This window comes from Nycticebus coucang, chromosome 3 (genome assembly GCF_027406575.1).
Source record: "Nycticebus coucang isolate mNycCou1 chromosome 3, mNycCou1.pri, whole genome shotgun sequence".
In the NCBI taxonomy this organism is placed as follows: Eukaryota; Metazoa; Chordata; class Mammalia; order Primates; family Lorisidae; genus Nycticebus; species Nycticebus coucang.
Genome location: NC_069782.1, coordinates 19,003,351 through 19,026,148, shown reverse-complemented (window position 1 = coordinate 19,026,148; position 22,798 = coordinate 19,003,351). Strand labels below are relative to the sequence as shown.

Here is a 22,798-nt window from a genome sequence, read left to right as displayed (position 1 = left end):
TTCTACTTAAAATATCAAAACTTAATAAGATGATATTAGGGTTCATTTTCATTCTTCTGGTTTTCAATTTGGCACTTTTTATTTGGTTAGCCATGACTCTCAGGGCCTTTGATTTTTTGTTATTTAGTACCTGCTAAAGTCATAGCTCAGCCTCTTATCAGCCTGAGAAGAGTATTGACATGAAAGAGGGACCTCCCAAAGGCCTATGGCCAGGATGCAAGCATACATAAAAAAAAAAAAAACTAGCATCCCTTTCTTCAAAGTGTTAAGAATCTAAAGCAGGAGGTAATAACCAAAACATTACACAAATAAAAGCAAGATTTCAATGATACTAAGCGTTATGAAGAGGAGACTCATGGAACATAGGCACATGTAGGATCAAGAGATATAGATTATGTAGTGTTGGGTGATGGGCAGGAGGCCCCGGATGGACACAGAAGTGGACGAAGGGACCATGACTTCTCTGAGATCGAAGTCCTGCAACTGAGTACTGAGCCCATCAAACTTAACCTGACTTGCTTGCTTTTAGTTGATTTTAAAACCCAAACAGCTAAAAATCATACAGCTGAAAAATATATAACTAACTCCCAGTAGCTTCCTTACAGAGAACATGCCTGATGGACAGGTCACCATAGTAACCGTTGCCTAAGCAGTTTTTTCAGGAACTTGGAGTTGACTATTATTCAGTTCAAGTCATTTGAGACCACTGAACCTTCAACTGGACCTGTGTGAGAATCCAATGGGTGACTTTTTGACAACTGATGGCCGAAAATTCTACCCGTGGACCATGTTCATGACACCATTTTTTTTTTTTTGAGACAGTGTCACTTTGTCACCCTCAGTAGAGTGCTGTGGCGTCATGAAACGTGTCCTATGAAGAATCTCAACACCTGTGCAGGCCACTGATTCCCTCACTTTTCTTAACTTCCAGTCGCCTTTACCCATGTCACAGACTACCCATGAATATCCCATAAATATCCCTTAACCCTATCTCCAGGGAAGTGGATTTGAGATTTATTCTCCCATCTCCTCACTTGGCCACCACCTGAATAAACTTCTTCTCTGCTCCAAAACTTGCCGTGTCAATGAGTGACATCCTGTGCAATGGAACTAGGTTTGGTATCAGTACCAAGACTGAAGGACAATGGTAAGAAAAGTAGAAGGAGTCTCCCGGGGACAGAGGAAGACAGACTTACTAGAATATGGAGGAAGTAATTGAAGAGAGTGAAAAGATCAGAGCTCTGAAAATGGGTGTGCTGGGACTGTGCCACATTTGTACCACCTATGGCTACCCTGAGGTGCCCTCCCATGAGGTCAAGGAACTATGTCTTTTAATAATGTCCCTGACGTTAACTCTATGCTGGGCACATGGCAAGCATCCGATCCAATGTGCTTAAGGAATGCCGGGAACTCTCCTGGGATCCCAAAAAGAATCAGAGTGTGACAATAGGAAGGCTCCTAAACTACCAACATTCACGCTTGATACATGAGAAAACTGTTCAAGATCACACAACCATGTAGCAACATGCTGGTGCTCAAATTTCAGAGTCTGGGTTCTGTTTTTCACTCTGTAATACTTCAAAATCCTGCTGTTTTGACTGGGAAAGCAGCCCCATTGTGCAGGGAAGGGAGGGAATCTCATCTGCAAAGCAAGAAGCAGCAGGTGGAGAGACAGACTCATCCTGTATGTGCACCTCAGATCCCAGATTCAGTGGACCCTCTGCTGCTCCCCCCACTCTCAGCCTTTCACATTTCTGGTGTCTTCTGATAGGGAACCTTTGTCCAGGGTAGTCAGCACCAAGCACTGAATGCGATCTCAAACCACACTGCTATGACCCCTTTTTAATCTCAGCAGAGAAATCTGAGTGCCACTGCTCAGAGCAATGCAGGTTGTGGGGGCATAATGGGGCGGCACCACTCCCAGAGGCTATGATACAAAAGCAATGCCTCTGAAGCCTGTTCAGGGCACCATCTGCACACAGCCGTCCTGACATTCCTGCTCGCCAAACCAAAAGGCTTCGTGGTATAGCCAAATAGCCCAAGGAGAGCACATATACTCTGGTGGTTTCCTTTTTTTAATTTTTTGCTCAGCTTTATAGAGGTGTAATAGATACACAAATAATTGCATATATTTAATGTACACAATTTAATGAGTTTAGAGACATTTCCTTGAGGAAAAAAGAAGCAGGGATTGGAGTCCTCTGATTCCTTAGAAAAGCTCTACCTCAAGCTTTTAAGCAAGCCTAGACCACAGGTAGACTTTCTTTGTAAACCAAAAAGCTATTGTAATCAACAAACCCCCCGCCCCTGCCAAAAAAAAATCAATAAATAAAAAGCTTGAAAGAATAAAGTAGCTGGGATATTCACTGCTAGTCATTAACCTGATTTTCTAATGAATATGGCATTAGGCATTCATTAACAATCATTTGCGTTTATGTTGAACAGTGGATGTATAATGAAGGTGGGTAAATGAAAGCAAAATTAAACCAGGGAATTTTGGACACTTACAAAGCAATTAACTTGTTTGGCAGTAATTACACATTGAAAGCTAAATCAAGTGCATTTAGAAAGCCACAAGAGTCGCCACATCAACCAGAGGTGCTTTGCTCTAAAATAATAGAAAAACCTCTCTTTCTTTCAAAATGAAAGAGTGAGGCAAAAGTATGGTATAAATGACAAACACGGCTCAGGTCTAATGAAAAGAAATGCGGTTACAGCCCATATGTTAGAGAAGAGACAAGTTACCGAAAAATAGATAGCTCAGCTAATTAAAAGGGAAGAAAAAAACCTTTCGTAACAACAAATGATGTGAAAACAGGTGGTATGTGCTAGAAGAGTTCAAGTTTTTGTTCTGTTCACGCTCACAGGCCTGCACACACGTGTGCTTGTGCACACACACGCATCTGCATGCTTGAACCACCTTTTAGGTACGTGAAGAATAAAAACTAAATCCACAATCAGGTCCTCGGAGGGCCAGTGTATCTCAGCGGCAGGGCTTTGCGCTGACAATTTTATAACTTGATTCTCCAGATGAGTGCTTGGCCGTGGCCTTGTAATCGATTCAGTACTTGGCATGAAAGGTTGGTCGTTAAATACATTCAGGGGATCTTTAAAAAAAAGAGAGAGAGAGGTAGAGAAAGGAGGGACTCAGGGAGAAATCATTATTGAACTGGTGATAAAGTAACATAAGTAAATATGAAGTTTCATGTGTCCACAAAATTCATCAAAAGAAGTGTTCCCGCAAAAATACATTTGACTAATGCGCACATTGTGAGGGTGTATAACACACCCCTGGGTGAGGAGCTCTTCTACAAATGGAACTTTACCCTGGAAGTGTGAACAATCTAACCTAAAAATTGTACCCTCATATTAATTTGAAAAAATAAAAAATACTCAAAAAAAAAACCAAAAATACATTTGAAATCCAATGAAGATTTTAGATGAGGAATGAATTTTCTCAGAATTTTCAGTCCTTGTATGGTTAGTCAAGAAATTCTACAGAGGTGATGGACTGTTTTGTGTGTACATGTGGGGGGATTTTTTCCCACTAAGGCTACAATAGGACATCTGATCAATGAAGGAGAGAGTCTTCAGATGAGCCCAAAGGTCTGAGCAAAGCAAGGAAGTTATTTCTTTTTTTTTATTGTTAAATCATAGCTGTGTACATTAGTGCAATCAAGGGGTACAATGTGCTGGTTTCATATACAATCTGAAATATTCTCATCAAACTGTTCAACGTAGCCTTCATGGCATTTTCTTAGTTATTGTATGTAGACATTTGTATTCTGCCTGAGCACTTTCGTCAAAGTGCTCTGAAGATTCATGAGCCCTCCCTGCCTTACAGATACCTTCAGGAATAGAAGGTTTTAGGTGTTGAAGGGTTCAGAACCAAAGGAAGAGTTCCCAGGGTGACCTGAAAAGAGCAGCTGGCTTTGTGGAAACATTTGGGAGCACGCTTGGGTATCACTATGCTAAAAGCAAATACTTACTCTGCCTTGGGATGGCAACAGAAACCAGAAATCAGAAGATAGCCTTTGAAACCCTCGCCTAGATCATTTAACTGCTACCCAATAAAACATTTGATTGGGGGCGTGCATCTCTTCCAAAAGGAGTCTTTCTTTAAAAAGATGGATGTATTAATCAGTTTGATTTAAGCATTCCACATTGTATATCAAATCATCACGTTGTACCCATAAATGTATATACTTATGATTTTAATTAAAAATTAAATAAATAAAAAGATAATCATTTCATTTCCAAGCAGAGGATGAAGGACATTAAAAGACAAAAAACTCATTTCTCGCTTGTTTGAAACCTTTTAAAATATGTGGGTTGTCTACTTAGTTTTAATGTGGACTGTTTCATTTGCAGTTTCCATGGTCAGAAAATTACTTTCTGATTTTAACCAACAGCTCATCAATATACCAGCATGCCATTTCATTCTTTTGGCAACAGTCCCAATGCCCTTCTCTGAGTCTTCATAGACAAACACATTTGCAGGCCGTCCCTGGGTTACAAATGAGACAGGTTCTGCAGGTTTGTTCTTATGTTGAGTTTGTATGTAGGTTAGAACAGGTGTAATTACCTATTACCTGGAATAGCCTCCATTGGTAAGTGAGTTGTATGTCAACCAGATGTTTGCAAGTTGGGGGCTTACTGTAATAGTCTCCGTTTGTAAGCACAGTTGAATATAAGCTGGATGCTTGTAACAAGGGGACTGCCTGTAAATATCAGGAAGCTACTGGCTACTGATCCAGTGCTTCTTGCATTTTATTGTGCATTAGAATCACCTCAGGACTATTTGAAATGCAGATTCTGATTCAGGAGGTCCAGAATGGTGCCTGAGATTATGTTTCTCTAACAAGTTACCAGGTCATGTTGGCTCCAGGATGGCAAGTTACTGATTTACTGATCCTTATAGATAGCTGGTTTAAAGAGATTATAAGATCAGAACCCGAGGTAACTGAAACTTTGGAAATAGATCAGTTCCATGTTCCAAGAGCAGATCTGGAAAGTGTAATGAGCCAGAAATTAAGCAATGCAAGAACAGTTGTTAGAAATAAAATATACAAGGAAGTGGTTTAGTCCCCAGTACTTCTAATCATCTGATTTTCCTAGCTGCCATAGCTTAGGAGAAGCATTTTTGCCCACTTGTGCAGGTGTTGAAATTAAGACAATTCAGTTTATCAAATAGTTATTGACTTGCCATGCACAACGTTCAGCACCAAAGATACAACAATAAATGAAGCATCATCTCCATAATGCTCCCAACGTGCAATTACATCACAGCAGGATAAAGGCTGTGAAAAAAAGGATGCATAAGGTACCAAGGGAGCTCATCTCTCAGAGCTAAGTAGAGAAGAAAGGACCAGGAAACACTTCCTGGAAGAGACTCTAACTGAGCCAAATCAGTTGCAGAAGAGCTAGTAAGCATCTTGTTAACAGAGGATCAGAGTGGGGGATGGGGCGAGTCTAGACTGGAAGAACATTCCAATTCCACTGTTAGTTGCTTTTTTCCAGGCTTTTTCTCATCTGTCGATGAGAAATCTGAAGCCTAGAAAATTCGATCACAGCCCAAGGGCAATACCACTTTGTGGTGGAGCTGCCTAGTGGTAAAGCCTGTGTTGTTGCCACAGTGTTTGGGTATCTCCAGTGAGAATATCCGGACGACTGGACTGGGGGAGTATGAGACAGTGAGCGATAAAGAAGAGACTAGTGTCGCCTTTTTACATAAGGATTCCAGCCTTTTTCTTTCCTTCTCTTAATTGGTATTTTGTTTAAATACGAGAAAAAAAGTGTAGTTGACCTTTGGACAACACAGGTTTCAACTGCGTGGATCCACTTACACCTGGATTTTCTTCCACTTTGCCCCCCTCAGACAGCAGACCTTCCTCTTCCTTCTTTTCCTCAGCCTGCTCAGCGTGAAGATGACAAGAATGAAGGCACTTAGGATGATCCATTCCACTTAATGAATAGTAAATATGTTTGCTGTTCCTTAAGATTGTCTTAATTGCATTTCCTTTTCTCCAGCTTACTGTAATGTAAGAATACAGTGTATATAATACATATAGCACACAAAATATCTGTTAGTTGATTGTCTGTGTTACTGATAAGGCTTCCGGTCAACAGTAGACTGTGAAATAAAATAAAATCTGAAGCACCATTGACTAAAGAGACCCCTTCTTAGATAAGAGGATCCTAGAAAAACCTTAAAACTGAGTTTCTGGCCATGAAGGGAAGGGGGGTCAGACATGCCTAAGATAATAAGATACTAAATTATTAACAGGACCTAAGGCCACACAGGGCAAAGATTAAGTCACCTGCAGGCCATCAGCTGCTTAGCACCCAGATAATACCAGTTATATGCTGTGGCTTGTCTATGAGTAACAGATATTCTTGTCTTAACTTAAAACTTTCCAAGCCTTTAGACAATGCTTTGTCTTTAACCAATTACAAAATAAAGAATCCTTAAACTCATTTGCAGCCTATAAACTCCCCCACTTCAAGATGTCCTGCCTCTTAAGGTCAGACTAATGTGCACCTTCCATGTATTGATTCACGATAACTATATATGGTATACAATTCCGGCCTCTCTAAAATGTGTAAAGTGAAAGTACAACTCAACCTCCTTGGGACCGCATGCCCAGAACTTCTTGGACGTGGCTCTGCAGGCCACGGTCACACATATTCAGCTCAAAATAAACCTCATAAATTATTTTACAAAATTTGGGGGGGACTATTAGTAAAGTTTGGGGAGAGTCAAAAATTATACACAGATTTTTGGCTGCCCGGGAGTCAACACTTCCATATTGTCCAAGGGTCAACTATAATTCATCCTAATCCCGTAGTGATTAAAGATGTTACTCGCCTTAGGCAGACCTCCCAGTGACAAAAATTTTGAGCCCTTTAAACAACTGAGATTTCCTTCTTGATCATATGCTTATTTATCTTTTTAAAGGGATAAATTTTGAAAAATAAAGTCACACAGTAAAGGCTGAGACTGTACCAAGAGAATTGCTGACAAAGCTGCAGCTAACCCTATGGAGCCTCCAGGCAAAGAGCAAGATAATAACAATAATAGCAATAATACATAATGATAAGAATAGCAGCCTCCTCTAGGCAGATACAGCCCCATGGCAGGACTTAGTTTGCTAGAACAGGCACGTTAGCGTCTGTCTACCCCTGTGGCTTGGATCCTTGAGTCAGGGACAACCTCCCATGGTGGCCCTAACTGCTGGTGACTTCAGCTGGTGTACTTAGTATTCAGAGCAAGGGTGAACATAAAATCTAGGTGCTGGAAAGATGGTGAAGCAGGTGCATGGGCTGTGGGCACAGTACATACTACTTTTTGGAGTTTAAGCATGAATGGAGAACAAGAGATGAGATAAAAGCCAGACAGGGCAATGAGGTCAAGTGTTGACTTTTTCTCCCCTTAAATAATTAGGGAGATCTGGGAAAGCTTAGAAACAGAGGAAGGGGGTGTGGAGGTGAGGAAGTAGGCTTAACACACACAATAGTCAACTTTAAATTCAAAAGCATCAGTCACTAATTCTAATCCTCTCTTCAAGGAAAACAAAATCATCTAGGATGAAAAGATTATTTGACTCTAAGAAGATATAAATCTGATTCCTCTCAAAACATGTTGCGAGTCTCAAACTCGAAGAAAATAACTTATTCTTTGTGTGTAGTATGATTATAAAATTGATTTCTCAATTTCTAATTGTCAGCCACTCACTTTGGAAGCCCAAGTATAATAATGGGAAAATAAATTTATAATCCACACATTTATATAATTGTTTCTTTTCATTAAAGTGTACCTTGTAGACAAGTTTCTTTTTTGGCAATGAGTATATGTGTAATCGACTATTCAAAACAAAAAATTGTATATTCTGTGTCAACTCTTATTATAACAGTTTCCTAGGGGAAAAAGTACAAAAATACAATGTCTGGCAGCACTTTCCTTCCCCTAGTAGCTAGAGAATCCAGAAAATGGACAAGTTATGTTTTTGTGTAGCCAAATATCAACCAATTCATTATAAATGAATGATGATAATTTTTAAGTATAGATTAACATAGTAAACTCTTAAAAAGATTAACCTTAGCAATAACCACCAGGGATAAAGAGAGTTGGGGTTTTAGTAAATCACACATTTCATCTTTTATCATGCTTACCATTTCAGAAGACTCATTGAATTTTTAGGAACCTGCCAGTCTAGTCAAAAGAAATCACAAATCCTTAACTAACATATGCTAACTTTTCTTTCAGGAACAAAAGAAGCATCTTTGTTTGTTCCTCACCAGCAAACACTGGGCCATCTAAAAAGAGTCCTTTCAGTGGTGATGTTAGCAGGGAAATTCAATTGTATTTAATTAAGTCCTTCCCCCAAAAACTGCACACAGAAGCATCAAAGAGGTTATCGGAGGTCAGATGCTTGTCATGACTTTCTGACCCTCCCAAAATGCAAAATAAAAGATAGAGGTATCCCTGCTGGTAGGATGGGCTTCCACATTTGTGTCTTTCCCTTTCTGCTTTAATTTAATAGCAATCAGCACAATATGGCTGCTTTTTTCTGCACAATAGGATGGGCCAAAGTTAGATTTACAATGCTGAAAGGGGGAAGGTAGAAGACAAGGGAGGCTCACTATGGCTTTTAAGGTTCAATAAGAACATCACTTTGATACCCATAAAAAAAACTTGAAAATCTATTTAACATTCATTGTGGTCAAAAGTAGACAGATGTGCACTTCTGAAGTCCTGTATTCTAGCATTATCTTAAGTTGCCAATGTTCTTATAGATCCTTTTTAAGAGGGTTATGCAAATGAATGAGATTTCTTCCCTACCAAAAAATAATTATGATGTCTGGTCATGCATTTAGTAGTCCCTTGACTTTATTCTAGAAAGTATTTAGGTAATGATCCTTATTTCCCAAATCTCATAGTTTTCATAAGTCTACGAACAACCTTACAATGAGTACAGTTTATCAACATGGTCAGAAGTACTAAACATATTTCATGAAACCAGACAAAAGTTAATTAACCCAAACGTTATTTAGAGCCTTGAATGTCTAATTATGAATGAGTCCCAGACAGGAAACTTACTTCCTGAGACATTTCCTATTTAGAAAATTAAATTTTTAAGTGCTATTTTAAAGACAATCTCAGAATCTGGGATCCAGAACATATTTTAAAGATCATTTAATCCAGCACCTAAGCTGATATTTAAATCCCCCAATAGCACTCCCACCTGATTGCCCTCCAGGCTGTACTTGGACAATTCCACAAAGACTTCAAACTCGCTACACCTGGAGACCACCCATTTCAGGGAGACAGTATTTTCAGAAGCAAAAACTGAAAAACTTAAGACTACAAAGAACCTTCATTATTGAGGTCAAGAGCCTGAATTTAAGATTCCAATTTAGGATCTTAAATAAATTATGTAATCTCTGTGTGCTTGTCTGAAAAAGAAAGTAAAAATGTTTGATCATCTCTGAGTCAAGATCCTTGTGTTCAAATTAGTGTGCTGATTTCTCCTGCAGAGCTGGTAGGTTGGGACAACTTGAACGCCAACTCAGGCCAACTGGCTAGTAGCTGCCTGGAGACCCTTCTGGGTTTCCTGGGAAAGAAAGTCTTGACCGACTGACATGAGTACCATGACCAACAGCAAGCCCCAGGGTGGATAAGGAACGTGTGCCTCTATTTACCATCTTTGCTCCAGGGAATGTCTTGAAAAGAGCTTCAAGAAAAACATTTGGAATTGTAACTTTGTTCTAGCAAGAAGCATGAGGAAAGCAGAGCTAGTGAGATCAGATGAGTTATTTCTAGAATGATTCCAAGTTTGGGGTTTCAGAGCATCCTCCCCTGTGTTGTCTCAGATGAGCAAATCAGGTTACAAGTACTAAGTAGAAGGCTTCATATGTTCATATCTATTCACCCTCTCAACAGCCAACTGTGAAGGGAGGGGAAGAGGGGTGACTAGAGACTGAGGACATCTCAACAATCTTCCAGAGTAGGTACTATGGTCACTATTCATGTGAGCAAACTGACTGAAAGATTACATGACACATCCAAGAATACTCACTTACTAAAAATGGGGAATTTGAGCCAAGATCTGTGCCCAAAGCGCTTGTAAGTATACTCCAATAATGTTTACTATTGCGCTTACTTTCTTTCAAGACTTGCACATAGAGGAGGTTTCCCTCCTCCTCTGTCTGTTCTGCAGGGCACTGCACACCTGCAGACTCCTTTACCAGATGAATCCATTATATTAAGGTAATATGCAACTAATTTGCTACATATCTTTAAAAAATTAATCCCTTTTAGTGGTAACATTATTCTAATATAACTATATATTTAGCTCTACTCATATGTTCAGTATGCAAAAGCTTTAAAAGATTTAATGATCAAATAAAGACTTAACCATCAATTTTATCATGACAAACTATCACAATATGTTCTTTGCATAACTCCCCACTTTTCTTTCATCTGATACAGTATCATTGGGAACTATAAAATATAGTTATTACCTGAAAGTAAAAGCACAGAAAGTAAATTTATGATACAATTACTGCCATGTTCTGAATGTTTGTGTCCTTCCAAAATTCATGCGTTCAAATCTAATCCTTAAGGTATTGACATTAAAAGGTGGAGATGTTGAGAGATGACCAGGTCATGAAGGTCATGAATAGGACTACTAGTGGCTCTTATTAAAAAGAAGAGGCCCGGGCTGCGCCTGTGGCTCAAGGAGTAGGGTGCTGGTCCCATATGCCAAAGGTGGCGGGTTCAAACCCAGCCCCAGCCAAAAATCACAAAAAAAAAAAAAGAAGGGGCCCATATGTTTGTAATTTCCCCTCTATAATAATATATTTTCTCCATTTTAATATCAGGTGTACCCAGATCAAGTAGAATAATTTTGAAGTATTTCTTATTTTTCTATTGTCTATAAGATTTGGCATGATCCGTTTTTCAAAATTATCTTTTACTTTTATTTATAAATATTAGTTGCCTATTTTGTGATACTTAAAAATATATATATTCAGTGATGTACATATACCACGATTTACTGCAGTGCATCTTACAAGGGTACATGTGAAACTTAGTAAATGTAGAAATATAAATGTCTTAACACAATAACTAAGAAAATGCCAGGAAGGCTATGTTAACCAGGGTGATAAAAATATGTCAAATGGTCTATAAAACCAGTGTATGGTGCCCCATGATCGCATTAATGTATACAGCTATGATTTAATAATAAAAAATAAAATAAAATAAGAAGTTAACTGATGACTCTATACTGAATCTCAGAGTCAAAGCATTCTATAATAGACATACTCTTCTTTGACAATGTGAATATTACTTTCTTTGCATTATTAATATTATTGTTGTTTAATATTTCAATGTAGCAATTATCTGATTCCTTTTCTGAATGTATTTATGTTCGTTCACTCTTTACGAGGTTTTTGTTTCTAGTCCTTGTCTTAAACATTGTCATTGGTATTAAATTTTAAGCCTTTTTCATTTTGTGAAGGCAAAAAAAATGGAAACCTAATAAACACATGTATATGTAAAAATAAAAAAATAAATTAAAAAACAAAAAGAAAAGAAGAGGCCTGAGAGAGCTGGTTCATCCCTTCTGTCATGAAGGGACACAGAAGGGAAGCATGATCTTGAAGCAGAAATCAAGCCCTCACCAGACACTAAATCTATTGGCAGCTTGATCTTGGACTTCCCATACTCCAGGACTGTAAGCAATAAATATATGCTATTTATAGATTACCCTGTGAGAGGTATTTTGTTACAGTAGCCTGCGTAGACTAAGACAATTATGCACACGTGCAGGCATGTACCCACACGCGCACACAAACACACTCAGAGGGAGAGAGCCAAAGAGAGATTTGCTTAGAAACAGATTATTTCAATTCCATATGCTACTTCCACTCTAAATATGAATCATAAAGGAGTCCAATATTTCCCCTGGTAACAGGCTAGGTGACCAATGTTCTAGTTTGAAGAACATTTGTAATCAAGCACACCACACTGAAATACAGGGGGCCGCATCTAGACTTGCTACAAGAAGAGAAAAACACCATCTAATATCCCAGCCTAAAGTACATTTCTGGAACTCTTTCCACAGACTAACATTTTAAATGAGTCCAAATTTTTAACCTTTGAATCAGCACAAGTAAAACGTCATAGTTCAGAATTGAAATAAGAAATATGTTGAACATTAAGCCTATTTTTACTGGGCTTTGTTTCACCTAAACACTAAGATTGTCCTTAACCAAATGGTAATAACCAAATAAATAGTATTCTAATACAGACACATACTTTGATGGTTATCAGATAAACTGGAATAAAATCAGGTGAGATGAATCCCCCATATTAAAGAGCAAACTTGGTTTCTTTGTCACATGGGAAGAGGTATCATGTGCCAGTGGGTAAAACGTGGGCTCCAGAGCCCAACATGCTGCATTCAACTCTCCCTCCTCTTGCTAACTCAGTGACCTTTAGTAAATATTAACAAAAGCAGCCACTTGTCAAATATCTACAATGTGCCTGGCATTTCACGTGTGTTAACTCTTTAAATCATGGTCTGATGACACAGGTATTACAGAATTAAAGTAGTCGATAAAACTTACAATGCCATATACAAATATGATCAAGTTAAAGTTATATTTTAGAAATAAATCATCTTGAGAATTTGAGGAAACATGACATCCAAATATGGGAGGACAGTGGAAAATCATAAAAGTCAGTTTAATACAAATGGTGTCTATAAAATGTAATGGAATCAAAGTGAATGATGCCTGCCTGATTTTGATCATAGAAACCTAACAGAGTTGCATGTACTTGGTTTCTTCCAAGAGAGAACTGCATGGTTACTGGTTGAGTACTGTCAAGGGCGCCTTGAAGACACCGTTAGAAAGGTGGTGATGAGTATGTGAGACGGCCCTCAACATGGTGCTGTTCAATGAGAAGAGAGTCAAAAGAGAGAACAAAGGAAATAAATATTTAACAAGGAATAATTTGTTTGAATTTTAAATTCAAGCCTACATGTTTGAAAACTCCTAGGTAATATAGATCCCTCTCTTTTATCACTGATTCTGGCCAAGACAGTGAAATTAGAACATTATATTACTATACATTCACACTATCTCACTAGTCCCTTAAACCAGTCAACCCTGCTACTGGGAGCCTGGGACTGAGACACAAGAATCATTGGCCTATTCCTTGATGGCTTTTGTTTCTTGCATCACCCTGGAATGTAGGGTCTTTCCAGAGGAGGATGGGCTAAAGAGGTTATTGTCTGAATTTTCTAGGCAAGGAAGGAAGAGTCTTACATTGAGTCAGACACCATGTCTTGGGGGAGTGGGGCAGGGGGAGGGAGGGCCTAATCCCAGACTGCTGGAATGTGAAGCTCATGCCTCTCCCACTGCACTTCCCCAATGCTGGTCCAAAAATCAGTTAAGATAGCCTCTGGCACATCATAAGCACACAGTAGATGAAGCACTTTGCTTTTTTAAAACAGCTGCTGAACAATCTTTCACAAGATATCATGACTGTCTGTGACTCTTAATTTACCATAACATACCCTTTCAGAGTTTAATTCGGTTTTAAACAGGATTAAATGTGCCCAAAATCAGACCACCAAATAGTCATAATGAGGGACAGAACACAATAGTCACCTTACGTCAAGCACAATTATTAAACATGAATTCATGAATTGCTTGCTGGTGTTTTCTTGAAGAGATGTGCACAGCTGCCACACTGAGAAAGTGCCAGATTTTATTCTTTTTCCCCCTCTGTTTCCAAAAAGGGAAAAATCCCTCTGCCTTTTTCTGATGGTTTCTTCATTTTTCTCAGATAGGGCTCTATGAGTGAGCAGGTGATTACTCAGGCACCTTTGTTTCATCCTGTTTCTTATTGGCCCTTTTGTAACCAAGTGTGTGTACACGTCCGTCACCGTATGTGTGTGCTTGGTGTCTGTCATTCTGGTTGTTTATTATAATCAAAATGTATGTTATTCAATGAAGGCATACACATTTATATAAAATAATGCAGAAGTTGATACAAATGCTATGTAGATCAAAAGGAAAAAAGAATTGAGACTCACGGAGTTCTCCAGTTGACCTCAAGATCTGTGAAGCTGTCAGAATCGGAGAGAACGTTCTATGAACCAAAAGTTTATTGCATCCTAGGGGATGGGGAGGAGTGGGGTGGCCCACAGCACTGGGCAGAGCTCAACATATTAGGAAAGTGCACGCATTTTCTTTGGATCTTGGATACTCAGTGATATCCAGAGAGCATCTCTGCAGATAGGTTCAGATAGGTTATTTTCAACAAGGCAGTGCAGCCATGAAAAATTCATGGAAATAAGATACTGTCTTGAGACCAAAGAAAGCATTAAAGCATCCCACTCTACCTAACCTCCAAAAAGAAGTAAATTTACTCCTACACACTCCATGTTTACTACTATAAGCAGGCAGTTAAAAAGAGTTTGCTTTGGGGAGCACAAAGATAGATATTATTGCCCTGATAACTTTTTAACACTCCATCCACTCTGTGAAAGGAATCGCCTATTCCATAGTTTACACGACTCCAATTTTATTTTCTTTCAAATCACTGACCTGGAGCACTGAATGAAAATTCTTTCCCTCTGTTTTAGCCTTCTGTACTCTGAGCATTGTCGTCCAATGCAAGCTACGCCACTAATAAGTCAAGTGTTTATTTTCACACTGATTGCACAAAAGATATTACAACTGGACTGTGCAAGGACACAACAGACTGATGCTATTTTACTAAGATAAAAGGTTGTATCCTCCTCTTACTCTCCAGGTTGGACTTGGATAATCATGTCTTCTCCCCGTGCCTCCATGTCATTATGATAACAACCACCTGCATACGCCAGCCCCAGGAACAGTTCCTTTAAATATATCAATTATTCTCTTCAATAGTTAGGAGAAAGGCAACATTGAACATAAACCAAAAAGAGCAACAAACATAACTTCTTTCTCTTGTCCCTGAAACATGAATAATGCCTGAGCGGTTGTAATGGGAAAATCTCCTCAAGTACCTGTGGTACAGTCTGTGGGCTGTAAGTGATCCAAGTCAGGATAAACCTAATTATCTTTCACCACTAATCAGTCTCTATGCCTCTTCTCTCTTATCGCTTCCCTCCAATCCATCTCCCAGATTGACCTGGATTGATCTTCCTAAAGAAGAGTTAACCTTCATGCTATTTTCCCTGCCTAGAAATCACCAATGGCTCTCCACACTCCTTGTTAGGCATTCAATAGCTTCTGCTACAAACCTGGGCTGAGCCACCGTTCTCCTCTGTGCACACTCTTACCACCTTTTCATATGCCTTGGTGCTGCGTCATCCTTGTAGAAATTGTGTATGGCCTCAACTCTCTTCTCTCTTCTCTGCATCCAGATCCCAATTATCTAAAACACTGTTATTAACCTTTAAGAATTTTCAGAACAGATATCATATTGCTTATTTTCTCAGTAACTAGAAAGTTTTATGCTGGGTAGATGCTTACACAAGATTTACAGGACTGATAAATGGATAGATGCAGAGATGAAGAGGAGAAGAAATGGTTGAATTGGCAGGTGAGTAGGTGGAAGGATGATGAATGGGTAAATGGATGACAAAATCCAATGGTTGGACGAATAAATGAATGAATTGCATTATTACATGAAATTCTAGTAACCGAAACTGTATCTTATGATCCATAATTAGGTGACTGTGAAAAACTTCCGGAAAAGAACATTAGTTAATGCTCTAAGTCTGGCCTAAGCCAACTTTTCTCACAAAGACATCTTTAAAAAATAACTTTTCTGCTCTGGGCTATGGCTGAGAGCTATCTAGAAGGCCCATTTAGCTAGCACAGGAATGGCATTTAAATTAACTTCATCCCCCATCTCCTTCCTGGGAAAATATTTTTTTCTTAATGTAGTAATCTTCCCATCTTAAAAGTTCAAGTTTTTGAAACCATCAATTCCTAAACACAGGCTCCTAATATTCAAAATAAGGCTCATGAAAGCCAGACACTAGCGGGCACTGACTTTTCTTAGATAGGGTCTCTAACATACGCCCCACGTACAATGCTCGGAAGATAATCTGATCCCCAACAAGCAGCTACTTTGATGCATGAAGAGAGGTTGGCTCAGATCAGTGTATTCACTGCAATAAACACTAGTAATTTATAACCAACGGCTAAGCAAAAGAGAGAAAATTTTCTTTTTCTGTATATAACATTCAGATTCAGTTCATTACTTTTTATGTGTAGCTATATTGTATAGCTTACTTGTCTTTTATTTATCATTGAAAAAAGTCTCAAGTTCTTTCCATATGTGTTTCCGGTAGTCTGAACCCATTGGAAAAACAATATTAAGTGGATGAGCCCCAAATGGCTGTACTAAAGGAGAAGGACCTAGCTCAGTCTTAGGATATCATAGAAGTATCCCAAAGAAAGTGCCATCCAAACTTAGAGCCCATTGAAAGGTAAATGGAAACATGAGGAAAGGTGGAAAGAGCTGTTCGTACACAGTTAGAAAGAGGATGGCATTTTCAGAGAACCACAAGGAGTTCAGTGAGATAGCAGCCTAGGGAGGAAAGGGAATTCAAGATAGATAAACACTGGAGAAGAAGCAAGGTTGAGATGGCAAGGGACCTTAAAAACTTGAAAAGAAGTGTGCAATTTATTCTAGATGCATTGGGGAGTCACTGGAAGCTTTTAAGCAAAGGTGTGAGTTTTTAATAAAAGGTACGTTTTAGAAAGGGTACCTTAGTCCCAGTATGGACATTGCATGGGATAACACAGACTAAAAAAGGATGAAGATACAGTGGAGATGGGCGATGAGGAGGCAATGAGGAAGACAAAGCCTTGACCTCCCCAGGGCTGCTCCTATTTGTTGCCCAGTCTGACCCAGTATGGACTGTGCTGTTGACAGCTGTGAAGATCTCAGTGACCCCACCTCTCTGAATGGCCCTTGCTCAGAGTCCTCCAGAATAAACTTCCAAATTCTCTAGTTCACCTCAGCACACATGCGAATGCTTCAAACCTATTTGTGCCCACTCCTAACTGAACTTGTTGTCTCCATCTTGACTTTTGGCCTTTCCAGGGAACATTAGCTCAGAATCGCCCTTTGGTCATTTCCACTCCTCGCCCCCTCTGATGGATACCTTGCTCTTCCTCCTAGGGCCCAAACCCTGATATTAATTCCCGCCAGTGTCCCCCTGAGCAGGGGCTTTATACAGAGCATTTTCTGCCATAAAACTAAACTTACACAGAGAATTTTCTGCAACAAAAAGTTCCATAATTATTATTAATTACATAAAATTACATAACAGTACTACACATATATGTAATATTCCATACAATGTTGCATTTTTTAAAACCAAAGGAAAGGTTAGAAAGGGAAAAGCTTGCACTGTCCTTCATATGCACTCATTTTACATAGTTGTTGTCACCATAAACACATTTTTCCACATAACATTATATCGTAGATATTTTCAATTGCTCCAGCTTTATAGTTAACATTTAAATCAACTTGGTTCTATCCTCCTAACTGGTCTATTTCCCTAACTGAACCCTTTACACCAACAAAAACAACCATGAGAAAAAATGCACATTGGGGGCTTCTTTCCTTAGAAGACTTGAAGATTCTGTAAAACTTCAGGACCTGGCTGCCGATGCCTTTACTAAGTTGTGCACTAAGGACGAACCTCTGGCTGTGCTCCCCTAGCATATTGCACACCCCTTCTTCACTCATCAGCTGTTTGCTTGTGTCATCACTTCTCTTTCTGAATACAAGCACTCTAAAGCAGTGGTTCTCAAGCATTGCATTTGTTTGTTCCTTTTGCACATAGTGGATTGACACAACCAACTGGTTATCTGCAGGTATGAATAATTCTCAGCAAAATCTAATTTTACTCTTTCTCTCCCACTCAAGAAAGCACACTATCATGAGAGCTCAAGTGAGAAGACACTGACATTTAAAAAATATTGTGGGAACTAAACCACACAAGTAGAAGCTACACAAGGGCCCACCGAGTGAAATACTGGCCATTGCAGACTCAAAAGGTGGAAGGATGGGAGAGAGAGGGTGAAAAATTCCCTGTGGGGTACAATGGACTCTACCCAGGTGATGGGTACACCAAAAACCAAGATGCCATCACTATACAATGTGGACATGTAACAGAACTCAACCTGTACTTCCCAAATCTATTAAAGTAATTTTTTAAAAAAATATTTACAAAATCTTGTACTTTATCATATAAAAATATCTTTAGTTACGAAAATACCTTCAAATAATCACAATGCACCAGTGCAGTTGGGAATAATGTCCTAGTGACCAAGGTGCCTGTTTTATCCATTTTTCAATCCCTCTCTCATAGTGTCTACCCTGCTAGAGAGGCACTGGGGGGAAAAATCCAGAGTGGCTAATAAAAAAATGAGGAAAAGAAAGAAAGAAAGAAAAAAGTGTAGACAATCTCCCGGTGAGGAGACAAAGAGAATAGTAAGATCGAATAAATTAAACCTAGGAATACTTGAGAAATCAAAATGTACAGATACCAACGTGCTATATCAACCAAAAAAGAACCAAATAAAACTTCTAAAAACATGAGGAAAAAACTAATATTCCAATTCAGTACTAGTTTTTCAATACTGGTCTTGAAACAACTGTTCCGCAACATAGCGTGGGGCTATAATTCCCTCTAATAATGAAAGCATGAAGACCTGAAGTCTACACAAGTGTTTCTACAAAAGATACACAAATTAATTGCTAAAATTGTCAAGATTGCAGCTTTTCAGAAGGAATGACTAATCAAAAAATACTTCAATCCTGTTCTCCTATCCTATATTCCTGGCACATTCATCTTTCAAAAAAGGAATTAAGATAGTCAGAAATTATGTCATTTGTATCTTAAAATATATTCATTGGAGCAAGAGAGATAAATTAATGTATAATGAAGTATTGAATTTAATTAGACTTGGCATTGAATTATTAAATCATTCCTTAAATAAAGAAAAAGAGGTGTGTTGTTCAGAAAGGCAACAATGGAATAAATCTGAGTGAAAGCTCTATTTTTGAGCAATCCCTTGTTCCATTCAAATCTCTTTAAATTCACTGAAATGAATTTGAGTCCTGTAAAGGTCATGACTCAAAAAGGAAAAACCCAAAATTGATTTAAAGGGGCTAATCAAGGAGGGGATTTGCAGTACTTTCATGAAACAACCTTCTGAAATGAAAGAGAATTGGCCAACAATTCCATTTTACTGAGCCGCACGTTAATATAACAGCCAATTATAGTTCAACAAAAGCAATATCCCGATTCATTCTTTTTTTTTTCACAAGGTAACAACTCCAGTCTATGAGTTGAGAAAATAAAATGATGGACTAGACACACGCCACAGAGGAAAAGTGTAGAGTAGGATTTGGGGCTTTTTACTGGATTCAGTACATTTCATTAGAGGTTCTGAGTCTCCTGCTGGGCTCTTATTTCTAAGCCTTTTGTGTGGGATTTTCCTTTTAAAATGATACCTCAATGCAAATGTCCATATTAGTGTAAGAAAACACTCAGCACATGTCTAAGAAACCTGTAGAATGGCCGGGGAAAGCACAGAAATTTTTCAAAGCAGAAATAAAGGGAATAGCATGGAATATTTTAGGCCGCCCTAGCAGGTGGGTATCTGGTGGTTGAAAACCTCCAAAACAAGCAAGACTGTAACTGTAGCAAGAGAAAAGACATTTGTGTTCCAATAATCCCAACAAAACTAAATTGCAGACCTGGGGACATTAAAAAAAAAAAAAGGAACACAACACCCTTCAAAAGAAAAATAAAACAATGCTCCCAAAATAGGCCCGATTATGTGGGTCACTGCATACTGTGTATTTCCCCTGTAGCATTTTATCGCGGTTACTGTTGCCAGGTGACACTCGATGCTCTCATTATATATGTTTGTCTTTCACATCCACATCGGAGCCAGTTTTTTTCCCCCCTTTGGTGCCCCCAGAACTGTAACAGAAATAAAAATAAGGAATAGACCCCATTATTACACAAATACCTACAAAGCGGAGGGAGTGACCCCCGGGGGTCACCGTGTTGTCCCTAGAAGCATTGATGCCCTGGCCCCGGGGCCCCCAGCCTTTTGTCACAGGGTCAAAGCCAGGACCTCAGCTGAGTATCCTCTGTGAAGAATTAACAAGTGTGACAATTTGTGGGCCCTCCCCCGTCGGCCCCTGGTCCGGCCCGCCTGAATGCTGTAAATAGAGACATCTGGATAGAGCCCTTTCACTGCAGTAATTGAAAATGAACACGGATCAAGTTCTGGCCTGTTGTATTCATAAATCTTGAGGCTTAATTACATTAAAGGGAAATCTAGGGCCCAGTGCTATGGAAACTGCAGATTCTATCAGGCGCTTGAATCATGAATCTTTAAGATAAGTGGGTTTTTCTCTCCCCTCCCCACCCCCAACTCTTTAGTGGCGTTGAATGGGGAAATTTTCAGATCAAGTCTTCCAGTATCAGTGCTCCAGGAAACTTCAGAGATTTTGTGCTCTACTATTTGTACACGCATTTTCATTGCCTGTTCACTGGGTGACGTGTCACATTCCTCTGATAGGTCAACATTCTGAGGCTTAAAATTAGGAACATTTGAGTTATGACAATGGACTTAACAGATATTTAAAATAGATTTTCCCCCAAGATGAGCAGGAAGAGCACACATTTAATTAAAATTTAATGAGTTTCCAAATAACAAAAAGAATGATGGCAATGTTACTTTTTAAATGAAGTCAAAGTTCATTTCAGGATACCAAGTTGAGAACTATACTCCTGGGTAGTTCGACTGAAATTTATAAATAACTCATCACAAAGTTTCCTTATTGCTTAATGTAAAATGTGTTCACTTCTGTTACCTGAAGATGGATTTCAAAAGAAGTGTATGACACTAGTTTTTTGTCTTGTTTATATTTTTATTTTTATTTTGTGCGTTGGATGACATTGGGGTCACTTTAGCAAATGAACGCATGGAGGGCATTGTGACTTCACCTACTAGAGACACATCTACACCCATAACTATACAGAAGTGAAGCCCTTTGAGGGAAGGCTCCAACTTAAATAGGATCTGTCCTACAGACAGCACCTGTCACAGGTGGCTTCTCGCCCACATAGGCATGCAATAAATGCCATAGAGATGATCTCATAAATGAATCTATAAACATGGGCATGCAATAAGTGCTGTTGAGATGATCGAAATGAATCTATAAACCTCATCTGTATCTCAGCTATACTGGTGTAATGTGTGGCTATTACCCCTTTGTTTTCATTCCTTTGCGATGCCTCTGGCATCTAATGAGAAGATCACTGGGTATAAAACATGTCAAGGAATTATGAAAATGTAATACAAGTTGACATTTACCAAGAATTGAATCTCTCAGACATTGTGCTAGGGTCTCCATAGACATCCCCAAAGCTCACAATAATCTGTTGCAGTATCATTATTTCCATTTTCTAGATTGGGAAACAGAGGCTCGGAGGATTAGAAAACCAATAGCACACAGATAGGAGTGATGGAATTGAAAATTAAATAAAAGCCATTTTATCTCTAAAGTCCATGTTAGTGTCACCAACACACATTAAAAAGCTAACCTTTTATAAAGATCTACCATTTCTAAGACACTTTCCTATGTATCATGGATGGCAAATTACTGCACTATTTTGAGCTCTAAAACCCCTCCTGCATTTACTTGTTATAAATTGACCCCTCTTACCTTTCAAGTCCCTCACACTTCAAAGGGGAAATAATAATGATAGTAAAAACAGCAAACTGCATGACAGTTATTTGAAGATGAAATAAGATAACATACACATATATACCACTTAGGTTGGCCCATAATCATTACTTAAGAAATAATAGCTGTATTTATTTTGATTCTCTCATTCATGTAAGCTTTTAGTGAGTATTTCTTATGATGATTTGACTTTCTAGAAACCTCTTAATAGAAACTTTTTAGAACTGTATTATGTGTGCTAGGAATTCATGAGGCATAATGAGGGAGATGATGTGAAAATACTCAGCTCTACCATATGCTATGGGATGAATTGTGCCCATCCCTCCCCTCAAATTCATATGTTGAAGTTCTAACTCCCTGTACCACAGAATGTGACTATTTAGAGATAGGGGCCTTTAAAGAGGTAACTAAGGTTAAGTGAGGTCATAGGGGGTGGGTCCTAATCCAATATGGCTGGCATCCTTACAAGAAGAAGAAATTAAGACAGACACAAAAACACCAAGGGATGATTAACTGAGGACACAGCAAGAAGGTGGCCTTCTGTAAGCAAAGGAGAGAGTCCTCAAAAGAAAGCAAACCTGTCAACATCTTGATCTTGATCTTGGACTTTTGATCTCCGGCATTCTGAGGAAACAAATTTCTCCCAGTTTTTTAAGCCATCCAGTCTATGATATTTTTTATGGCAACCCAAAGAAAACTAATACACTATACAAAATAGATGAAAATAACAATGAAAAAGCATACACTCTCTTTATATCTCACTCTGTAGGGTAATTGTTTATTTATTCATCTATATTACCCATGCTATAAATTTCCCAACAGTAAGGTATAGGTATCCTTGCTATTGTATCCCCAGCACATAGTACAATTCCTGATCCCCCAGTAGATATTCATTAAATAAATAAAACCATGACAAATTCTTTCTCTTTCCTTTCTATGTTTTAGGGTAACCTAATAGTTGATGAAAGCAAGTTCTTATTCACACAAATACTATAT

General features: G+C 38.7%; 1 protein-coding gene across 1 annotated transcript in view; it reads right to left on the bottom strand.

Annotated features, from left to right (window-relative positions):
- C3H12orf42 (chromosome 3 C12orf42 homolog) overlaps positions 1 to 22,798 on the bottom strand; it is a 152,920-nt gene that overhangs the window by 88,495 nt on the left and 41,627 nt on the right. The gene's annotated exons all lie outside the window — the stretch shown is intronic.